The following is an 11,731-nucleotide window of genomic DNA, read 5'->3' on the forward strand; positions in this document are numbered from 1 at the left end:
GTGGAAAAACATACCTTGCTCATGTATAGGAAGACTTAACAGTATAAAAATATCTATTCTACCAAAAGTGATCTATATATTTAATGCAATTCTGATCCAAATTCCAACAACTTTCTTTAATGAGATGGAGAAAAAAATCACCAACTTCATATGGAAGGGAAAGAGGCCCCGGATAAATAAGGCATTACTGAAAAAGAACAACAAAGTGGGAGGCCTTACTCTACCTGGTTTCAGAACCTATTACACCGCCACAGTAGTCAAAACATCCTGGTACTGGTACAACAACGGATACATAGACCAATGGAACAGAATTGAGAATCCAGACATAAATCCATCCACGAATGAGCAGTTCATATTTGACAAAGGCCCTAAAACAGTTAAATGGGAAAAGACAGTCTTTTAAACAAATGGTGCTGGCATAACTGGATATCCATCTCCAAAAAAATGAAACAAGACCCATAGCTCACTCCATGCACAAAAATGGGCTCAAAATGGATCAAAGACCTAAAAATAAAATCTAAAACAATAAAGATCATGGAAGAAAAAATAGGGACCACTTTAGGAGCCCAAACACATGGCACCAGCATTGTACAAAACATTACTGACAATGCAGAAGAAAAAGTAGATAACTGGGAGCTCCTAAAAATCAAACACCTATGCTCATCCAAAGACTTCGCCAAAAGAGTAAAAAGACCACCTACAGACTGGGAAAAAGTTTTTAGCTATGACATTTCTGATTAGTGCCTGATCTCTAAAATCTGCATGATACTGCAAAAACTCAACTGGGAAAAAGACAAATAATAACCCAATTAAAAAATGGGCAAAAGATATGAACAGACACTTCACTAAAGGACACATTCAGGTAGCTAATAGATACATGAGGAAATGCTCATGATCATTAGCCATTAGAGAAATGCAAATCAAAACTACAAAGAGATTTCATCTCATTCCAATAAGGCTGGCATTAATCCAAAAACCACAAAATAATAGATGTTGGAGAGGCTGTGGAGGGATTGGAACACTTCTACACTGCTGGTGAGAATATAAAATGGTACAACCACTTTAGAAATTGATTTGGCACTTCCTTAAAAAGCTAGAAATAGAACTACCATATGCTCCAGCAATCCCACTCCTTGGAATATATCCTAGAGAAATAAGAGCCTTTACACGAACAGATACATGCACACCCATGTTCATTGCAGCACTGTTTACAATAGCAAAAAGATGGAAACAACCAAGGTGCCCACCACCAGATGTATGGATAAATTAATTATGGTGTATTCACACAATGGAATACTGTTGTTGTTGTTGTTGTTGTTGTTGTTGTTGTTGTTGTTGTTGTTGTTAGGTGCCATCGAGTCAGTTCTGACTCATAGTGACCCTATGTACAACAGAACGAAACACTGCCTGGTCCTGCGTCATCATTACATCGTTGTTATGCTTGAGCTCATTGTTGCAGCCACTGTGTCAATCCACCTCATTGAGGGTCTTCCTCTTTTCCACTGACCCTGTACTCTGCCAAGCATGATGTCCTTCTCCAAGGACTGATTCCTCCTGACAACATGTCCAAAGTATGTAAGCCGCAGTCTCGCCATCCTTGCCTCTAAGGAGCATTCTGGCCACACTTCTTCCAAGACAGATTTGTTCCTTCTTTTGGCAGTCCATAGTATATTCAATATTCTTCGCCAACACCACAATTCAAAGGCATCAACTCTTCTTCGGTCTTCCTTATTCATTGTCCAGCTTTCACATGCATATGATGCCATTGAAAATACCATGGCTCGAGTCAGGCACACCTTAATCTTCAGGGCAACATCTTTGCTCTTCAACACTTTGAAGAGGTCCTTTGCAGCAGATTTGCCCAATGCAATGCATCTTTTGATTTCTTGACTGCTGATTCCATGGCTGCTGATTGTGGATCCAAGTAAAATGAAATCCTCGACAACTTCGATCTTTTCTCCGTTTATCGTGATGTTGCTCATTGGTCCAGTTGTGAGGATTTTTGTTTTCTTTATGTTGAGGTGTAATCCATACTGAAGGCTGGGGTCTTTGATCTTCATTAGTAAGTGCTTCAAGTCCTCTTCACTTTCAGCAAGCAAGGTTGTGTCATCTGCATAATGCAGGTTGTTAATGAGTCTTCCTCCAATCCTGATGCCCCGTTCTTCTTCGTATAGTCCAGCTTCTCCGATTATTTGTTCAGCATACAGATTAAATAGGTATGGTGAAAGAATACAACCCTAATGCACAACTTTCCTAACTTTAAACCAATCAGTATCCCCTTGTTCTGTTCGAACAACTGCCTCTTGATCTATGTAAAGGTTCCTCATGAGCACAATTAAGTGTTCTGGAATCCCCATTCTTTGCAGTGTTATCCATAGTTTGTTATGATCCACACAGTCCGATACCTTTGCATAGTCAATAAAACACAGGTAAACACCCTTCTGGTATTCTCTGCTTTCAGCCAAGATCCATCAGACATCAGCAATGATATCCCTGGTTCCAAGTCTTCTTCTGAAACCAGCCTGAATTTCTGGCAGTTCCCTGTCGATATACTGCTGCAGCCATTTTTGAATGATCTTCAGCAAAATTTTGCTTGCATGTGATATTAATGATATTGTTCTATAATTTCCACATTTGGTTGGATCACCTTTCTTGGGAATAGGCATAAATATGGATCTCTTCCAGTCAGTTGGCCAGGAAGCTGTCTTCCATATTTCTTGGCATAGACGAGTCAGCACCTCCAGCGCTGCATCTGTTTGTTGAAACATCTCAATTGATATTCCATCAATTCCTGGAGGCTTGTTTTTCGCCAATGCCTTCAGAGCAGCTTGGACTTCTTCCTTCAGTACCATTGGTTCCTGATCATATGGTACCTCTTGAAATGGTTGAATATTGACTAATTCTTTTTGGTATAATGACTCTATGTATTCCTTCCACCTTCTTTTGATGCTTACTGAATCGTTTAATATTTTCCCCATGGAATCCTTCACTATCGCAACTTGAGGTTTGAATTTTTTCTTCAGTTCTTTCAGCTTGAGAAATGCCAAGCGTGTTCTTCCCTTTGGATTTTCCATCTCCAGCTCTTTGCACATGTCATTATAATACTTTACTTTGTCTTCTTGAGAGGCCCTTTGAAATCTTCTGTTCAGTTCTTTTACTTCATCAATTCTTCCTTTTGCTTTAGCTGCTCGATGCCCAAGAACAAGTTTCAGAGTCTCCTCTGACACCCATCTTGGTTTTTCTTTCTATCCTGTCTTTTCACTGACCTCTTGCTTTCTTCATGGATGATGTCCTTGATGTCATTCCACAACTCATCTGGTCTTCGGTCACTAGTGTTCAATGCATCAAATCTATTCTTAAAATGGTCTCTAAATGCAGGTGGGATATACTCAAGGTCATGTTTTGGCTCTTGTGGACTTGCTCTGATTTTCTTCAGTTTCAGCTTGAACTTGCATATGAGCAATTGATGGTCTGCTCCACAGTTGGCCCCTGGCCTTGTTCTGACTGATGATATTGAGCTTTTCCATCATGTCTTTCCACAGATGTAGTCGATTTGATTTCTGTGTGTTCCATCTGGTGAGGTCCACGTGTATAGTCACTGTTTATGTTGGTGAAAGAAGGTATTTGCAATGAAGAAGTTGTTGGTCTTCATTCGATCTCCGGCATTGTTTCTATCACCAAGGCCATATTTTCCAACTACTGATCCTTCTTCTTTGTTTCCGACTTTCGCATTCCAATCACCAGTAATTATCAATGAATCTTGATTGCATGTTCGATCAATTTCAGACTGCAGAAGCTGATAAAATCTTCTATTTCTTCATCTTTGGCCCTAGTGGTTGGTACATAAATTTGAATAATAGTCATATTAACTGGTCTTCCTTGTAGGATTATGGGTATTATCCTATCACTGACAGCGTTGTACTTCAGGATAGATCTTGAAACGTTCTTTTCGACGATGAATGCAACACCATTCCTCTTTGGGTTGTCATTCCCAGCATAGTAGACTATATGATTGTCCGATCAAAATGGCCAATTCCAGTCTATTTCAGCTCACTAATACCCAGGATATCGATGTTTATGCGTTCCATTTCATTTTTGGCGATTTCCAATTTTCCTAGATTTCTACTTTGTACATTCCAGGTTCCGATTATTAATGGATGTTTGCAGCTGTTTCTTCTCATTTTGAGTCGTGCCACATCAGCAAATGAAGGTCCCGAAAGCTTTACTCCATCTACATCATTCAGGTTGGCTCTACTTTGAGGAGGCAGCTCTTCCCCAGTCATCTTTTGAGTGCCTTCCAACCTGGGGCGCTTATCTTCCAGCACTATATCAGACAATGTTCCGCTGCTATTCATAACGGTTTCACTGGCTAATGCTTTTCAGAAGTAGGCTGCTGGGTCCTTCTTCCTAGTCTGTCTTAATCTGGGAGCTCAGCTGAAACCTGTCCTCCTTGGGTGACTCTGCTGGTATCTGAATACCGGTATCTGAATACCCAGTTGTCTGTCCGTTTGTCATACTGTGGGGGCTTGTGTGTTGCTGTGATGCTGGAAGCTATGCCACCGGTATTCAGATACCAGCAGGGTCAATGGAATACTACCCATCGATAAAGAACAGTGATGCATCTGTGAAACATTTCATAACATGGAGGAATCTGGAAGGCATTATGCTGAGTGAAATTAGTCAGTTGCAAATGGACAAATATTGTATAAGACCACAATTATAAGAACTCGAGAAATAGTTTAAACAGAGAAGAACATATTCTTTGATGGTTACAATAGGGGAGAGGGAGAGGGGTATTCACTAATTAGATAGCATAAAACTACTTTAGGTGAAGCGAAAGACAACACCCAATACAGGAGAGGTCAGCACAACTGGAGTAAACCAAAAGCAAAGAAGTTTCCAGAATAAACTGAATGCTTTGAAGGTCGGGGTAGCAGGGGCAGAGATTTGGGAATCATGGTTTCAGGGGACATCTAAGTCAATTGGCATAATAAAATATACTAAGAAAACATTCTGCATCCCACCTTGGAGAGAGGTGTCTGGGGTCTTCAAAGCTAGCAAGCGGCCATCTAAGATGCATCAATTGGTCTCAACCCACCTGGATCAAAGGAGAATGAAGAACATTAAGGACACAAGGTAATTAAGAGCCCAAGAGACAGAAAGGGCCACATAAACCAAAGACTACATTAGCCTGAGACCCGAAGAGCTGGATGGTGCCCGGCTACAATCGATGACTGCCCTGACAGGGAACACAGTTGAGAACCCCCGATGTAGCGGGAAAGCAGTGGGATGCAGACCCAAAATTTTCATATAAAGACCAGACTTAATGGTCTGACTGAGACTAGAAGGACCCAGGTGGTCATGCCCCCCAGACCTTCTGTTGGCCCAGGACAGGATCCATTCCCAATGCCAACTCTTCAGACAGGGATTGGACTGGACAATGGGTTGGAAAGGGATGCTGCTGAGGAGTGAGCGTCTTGGATCAGGTACACACTTGAGAGTATGTTGGCATCTCCTCCCTGGAGGGGAGGTGTGAGGGCGGAGGGGGTTAGAAGCTGGCAAAATGGACACAAAAAGAGAGAGTGGAGGGAGGGAGTGGGCTATCTCATTAGGGGGAGAGCAATTGGGAGTATGTAGCAAGGTGTACATAAGTTTTTGTGTGAGAGACTGACTTAATTTGTAAACTTTCACTTAAAGCACAATAAAAATTAAAAAAAAAAGAAAAATTAAAAACAAAAGAAAAAGTCTCTATAAAGGGTTCTGTTGTATACTCCCAATTGAAACCTTCTGGATTAGGTGTCATGAGAAAATGGAGAAATAAACAGCTTACAATGTTTACGTTGTAAAGCAGAACAAAAAACAAACAAACAAAACCCTCACAACTGTCTGAGGATGACACAGGACTGGGCAGAGTTTCATTCGTTTGCGTGGGGTCGCCATCATTTGGGATAAATTCAACAGCAGCTAACAACAACAACAGGAAAGGGATAATAAAGAACCTACCATGAAGTTCTTCTGAGGATTGAAGAAGCTAATACACTTAAAGAGCTTAAAGCAGTGACTGTATCTCTAAAAGCAGGTAGCAAACATTCACTAAGTTTTGGATAATCTATTACAGACACTCAATTAGTTAGTAAAGGAATTAGTACTTGAAGCCAGATTTTAGGCTCTCGCCTCTTTTCCACCAAATCAGATCTCTGTCCTGCTGATTTTGGCTGGGACTTGGTAACATTTTTACCCTGGAGGCTCCACTTGCCCTCTAGGTGCCCTTCTTCCTCATTTCCACGGCTGCATTTCTTTTCACTGTGTAATTGAAAACCCCAACTGCAGAGGCAGGTTTATTTGTAGCTGGAAAAAATTAGTGTTATCCAGCTTGAGCTTCTTTGCAGCTATTAGTCCATTACTGTAAGAGCACCCCACCTGCATTTACCTTGCAACATAGTTCTGTTTTCCCAGTGCCCTATAATCATTAATTAGCTACTCAAAACAATGTTTATTGAATTTCTAAAGAGAAAAAAAAGCCTGCTTCAGCCTTCTTCCGTCAGAAACCAACATCTTCCCTGAGCCTAGACTCCCACATCCAAAACCAGTTGGTGTCGAGTCAATTCTGACTCATGCTGACCCCATGTGTGTCAGAGTAGAACTGTACTCCATAGGATTTGCAGTGGCTGATTTTTTGGAAGGAGATTGCCACGCCTTTCCTCCAAGGTGCCTCTGGGTGGATTCAAATTCCCAACCTTTTAGTTAGCAGCCGAGAGTGTTAAATGTTTGCACCACCCAGGGACTCCTAGACTCCCACATACCAACCACTGCCTAGATAGCCCTACTTGGGCATCCCACAGGCACTTTAGACATGGCCAAAATTTAACTCACCATCCTCCCTGATTTCTACCCAACTGATTTTGGTGAATGGAGCCACCATTTTCCAGTCCCATGCCAATACCTGAGAGTTGTCTTAGACTCCCCTCATCCACGCACCACATCCCCACTGTCACCGGCCTCCGTCAACCCCATCTCCACTGGGAGAGGACAGTGGGAGTCAAGTCCTTTGGGTCTTAACCTTACTGTGCACTTACCCTTGCCAAGCGTGGTTCCCTTAGATGGAAACCTTAAGAGAAAGATGAAATAAGCCCAAGATATACATGCACTTGGCAGAGAAGTCGACTACTTGTTCCTCAAGTCCAGCAGTGTCCCAGAATGTCAGAGAAGAACCTTGTTGCAGAAGGGCTGTGCTGGATTGGCATGGTAGTTGACCGATCCCAGTCAGAATGGAAGGAGCTAAGTGAATTCACATCCCACCATTGCCCCACATCCAGTGTGCTAAGAGCCAAAACACCTACATGCTAGAGAGTCTAAGCTTCCAGAGAAAAGAGACCCAAATTTAATTTATCTTAGTTAGCAAGCCCCTCAGAGGGGAAAGAGTTTCCCAAAAAGGTTTTTTTGTTTGTTTGTTTTAATGAGAATAAAACGTTTCCTTGAGATAAAAATTAAAACTATTTTCTGGTTTCCTAATACAAACAAGCACTGGGAGATAAGTTATGTTCAGAAACTTGCTGCTAAATTCACTCATACTGCAAATATTCGTTGAATGCTGGGCAAAGGGTTTATAGAGCAATTAATACATAGTCTCTTCCTTCAAGATGCTTCTGGACTATTTAGGGAAAACAAGACAAACATTTAAGTTGAACAATAAAATATTTCAACAATACGAGTATGCATTACAGGGGTGATCCACTGCCAAATGAGAGGTTCCGACCAGGAGTTCAGAGAAGGGAGAGGACATTGGACTGACTAAAAGGAGGCTGAAGTCTCTTACTGGTGGCGTTCTCACCAGAGCAGTCTGACCTACAAAACAAAGGATATGGTAGAAAGAAAAGAGCAGATACTTTGGAATTTGGGTTCTGCTGTGTATTGGCTAGAAATCTCGAGCATTTTTTTACCCCCTCTGCATCTCAGTTATATCATCCAAATGATAGTCATAGTATCCATGTCTAATTCAAGGCAACAAACATTTGTGGCACCTACTATGTGCAAAGCCCTTGTGGTAAGCCCTGGGGTATAAAGATAAAAAGAGAATCGTCATGTCCTCAAGATACCACTTGACGAGGGGTCAGTATAGGTTAGCCCTCCCTCCCCCTCTTTACCCTTCCCCTCGCCACTTCCCACCTTTCTTTAGGCTCCAAGGTGTTTGTCATCTTAAGGAAGGGATGGTCAGACCCAGGGATCCATTATTAAGTGGAATGCAGGACGTGTGTGTAGTGTCTTGTAGACCAGTAGGCTCTTCAGCATCTACTTTGAAAGATTCCTGCCCTCCTGCCTCACTTCCTGTGAAGAAGTGTGTCCACCCCTTCTGGGGTCAGAGTTCCCGATTTTCAGCCTCGCACTTGAGCTTTGATCGAGTCTGAGAGGTGAAAGTTCAAATGCAGTAAACCCTTAGTCAAGGGCTGTCATTATCCAAAACACCTGCTGTTTACTTTAAGTCACTTCACTTTTTTATCATTACCAAAGACAACCACAAGGAGGCCTCGGAGTGAGAAGCTGAGCTCTTACCCTATTCATAGACCAAAACCCTTTAGTTCTTGCTGAAAATTGCACTCAAGGTCAGCAAAACATACACCGGGAGCTGCAACCAATACCTTTCGCGCCTTCTGCAAACCCTTAGTAAAGAACACGTCCTCCTCTAAGCTAAAAGACTTTGTTAACTCAGCCCATCTTCTACAGCCCTCCACCAACCCAGGGATTCTTAGCCCTGATTCCACTCTTCAGTGTTTCCTCCTGATTAAAAGCCCTTTGGCTCAGCAGGATTATCTGTGATGAAAATAAATGGCTCACGCGATGATGAGGCAGTCTCTTCACCTTGCGCGGCAATCCGTCTCACAAAGCCTTGTAACTGCCTGAATTCACAACCCTAGATTCTCAACAAAGCCATTGAGCTCTGGTTTTTGTTTTCTACCCCAATTTCCCACACTGTGTGCAAACTTGAATATCCATCTGTACCCACCTATGGCAAGCCTCATTAAAATCAAACAGTAATTTGCCAATAAGATAAAAATCTCAGGCCCCTGAGTGCCTCTGGGATCACTATCACTCAAGCCCCAGTGTCCAAAACATTGTGGCAAAGCTTACTTTTCCTTCCAGGAGTCTGCTTTCACAAGGGTTTACGTCTTACGTTCTCTTTGAGACACTCTCGCACACTCCAGCGATAATGGAAAAGAACATGATTTCCCAAGCAGGTTGCCTAGAAACCACGCCTGTGCTTCCGAAACTATTTTAAACATGAAAATTCAGCTCCTGACTCATGCCAGCAATGCGTGTCATGGTTTTCTCAGTATTTTACTTTCTTTTTCTTTCAGATTACAAAGTAATAAATGCTCATTGCAGAAAACTGGAAAAGAGTATGAAAATATAAATGTCCAGAAAATGAGCAATTTCCCATAATCTCAACTTCAGAGGCAACCACAGTTGTCATTTGGAGATATTTCCTTTTTTCTTTGATTTATTTATTTGTTTGTTTGCTTGCTTGCTTGTTTGTTTTTGCTGTTGTTGTTGGTAATATACATTGGGGATATTTCTTCCAGATTTCCCTTTTTTTTTTTTTTAACGCCTTTTTAACTGAGTTGAGATTATGCTGAATTTACATGGTTCTTGCTTTTCCTACTCAGCATGTTGTCAGCATTTCCCCGTCTAGTTAAAATATTCAAAAAGTCAATTTTTATAATGGCTGCTGTCTTCGTTATCTAGTGCTGCTATAACAGAAATACCACAAGTGGGCAGCTTTAAAAGCAGAAGTTTATTCTCTCACAGTTAGGAGGCTAGAAGTCTGAAATCAGGGTGCTGGCTTTAGGGAAAGGCTTTCTGTCTGTTGGCTCTAGGGGAGGTCCTTGTCTCTTCTGAGCTTCAGCTCCTGGGCTATCTTTCTGTGGCTTGGCATCTCTCTTACCCCTTCTCTGCTTGTCTAATCTGCTCTTTTTGTATTTTGTAAGAGACTGACTCAAAACACACCCTACATTAATCCTGTCTCATTAACATAACAAAGACCACCCATTCCCAAATGGGATTATAAGGTATTTACAACACATTTTTTTATTTTTGGGGGCACAATTCAATCCATAACAGCTGCTTTATAATACAGTCTATTTTTCATTATTTACTCAACTATTCCTTTAATGCTAGACATTTAGGTTGTTTCTCATCTTTCACTATTAGAGCAAACACTGTATTGATTATCTAGGTACAAAATATCACATCTCTATTTCCTGGGGATGGCCCAGTGGCTAAGAGCTATGGCTGCTATCCAAAAGGTCAGCAGTTCAAACCCACCAGCCGCTCCTTGGAAACTCTATGGGGCAGTTCTTCTCCACCCTATAGGGTCACTATGGGTCGGAATTGACTCCTTGGCAGCAGGTATTTCCTCAGGATGGAATCATAAGAGGAATTTTGAAGGGCCTGAGTATTTTTAAAGCATTTTTTTGAAACTATTGAACTAAAACATGATTATGATTTTTAAAAAATCAAGCAGTACATTAAAAAGTAAATTTTCCCTCTCTCTTCTCCCTTAAGTACCACTCCCTAGAGATAACTATGCATTTTCTATGAATATAAATCAGTTGCAGTCAAGTAGATTCCAATTCCAGGTGACCCCATGTATGTCAGAAAACTGTGCCCCATAGGGTTTTCAATTACTGATTTTCAGAAGTAGATCAGGAAGCCTTTCTTCCTAGTCTGTCTTATTCTGGAAGCTTCAGGAAACTTGTTCAGCATCATAGCAACATACAAGCCTCCACTGACGGACGGGTTGTGGCTGCAATGAGGTGCTTTGGCCAGGAATTGAACCCCAGGTCTCCTGCATGGAAGGTGAGAATTCTACCACTGAACCACCCCTGCCACCATCCTCACAAATATATGTAGATCCAAATGGAAGAAGAGTGTTGCTACACTTTGCCCTACCCACCAATTCTGCAAAGATTTTTGGAAATTCACTTGTGCTTGCATTATGAAGTTTATTTTGATCCGTGGTTACCTTGCAGAATGCTTTTAAAGCTAGTTATCATTTTACGAGCTTTGTTGTTGTTATTGTTTTGTGCTGCTGAATTGGTTCCAACTCATGGCAATCCTCTGTACAACAAAACGAAACACTGACATCCTGCACCATCCTCACAATTGTTGCTGTTTGAGCCTATTGTTGCCGTGATTGTGTCGATCCATCTCATTGAGGGTCTTCCTCTTTTTCCCTAACCCTCTACTTTACCAAGCATGATGTCCTTCTCCAGGCACCGGTCCCTCCTGATAACATGCCCAAAGTAAGTGAGACGAAGTCTTGCTATCCTCTCTTTTATAGAGGATCCTGGCTATACTTCTTCTAAGACAGATTTGTTCGTTCTCCTGTCAGTCCATGGTATATTCAATATTTTTCTCCAATACTATAATTCAAAGGCATTGATTCTTCTTCGGTCTTCCTTATTCATTGTCCAGCTTTCCCATGCATATGAGGTGATTGAAAATACCATGGCTTGGTCAGGTGCACCTTAGTCCTCAAAGTGACATCTTTGGTTTTTAACACCTTAAAGAGGTCTTTGGCAGCAGACTTTCCCAAAGCAACATGTCATTCGATTTCTTGACTGCTGCATCCATAGGCTTTTTATGAGCTTTAGCTTAATTAAAATTAGATAATGTATTTCATAAATCCACTTAACCAGGCATATGTCCAAACCAGACTCTACCATCTTCTACT

General features: G+C 41.5%; 1 long non-coding RNA gene across 6 annotated transcripts in view; it reads right to left on the reverse strand.

Moving 5' to 3' along the window:
• The window catches only part of LOC111751055 (uncharacterized), a 35,472-nt gene extending 25,287 nt beyond the window's left edge, over positions 1 to 10,185 (reverse strand). Inside the window, exons 1-3 of one of the 6 annotated variants that reach the window (XR_010322109.1) lie at positions 9,127 to 10,185; positions 8,167 to 8,401; positions 5,025 to 5,098 (exon numbers count right to left, since the gene is read on the reverse strand). This is a non-coding gene — a long non-coding RNA (uncharacterized LOC111751055). Of the gene's footprint in view, positions 1 to 5,024; positions 5,099 to 7,722; positions 7,846 to 8,166 lie in introns of all 6 variants that reach the window. The other 5 variants (XR_010322106.1, XR_010322107.1, XR_002786130.2 and 2 more) reach the window with 5 other exon arrangements.
• Between the last annotated feature and the right edge of the window lie 1,546 nt (positions 10,186 to 11,731).

This window comes from Loxodonta africana, chromosome 5, assembly GCF_030014295.1.
Source record: "Loxodonta africana isolate mLoxAfr1 chromosome 5, mLoxAfr1.hap2, whole genome shotgun sequence".
Lineage (NCBI taxonomy): Eukaryota > Metazoa > Chordata > Mammalia > Proboscidea > Elephantidae > Loxodonta > Loxodonta africana.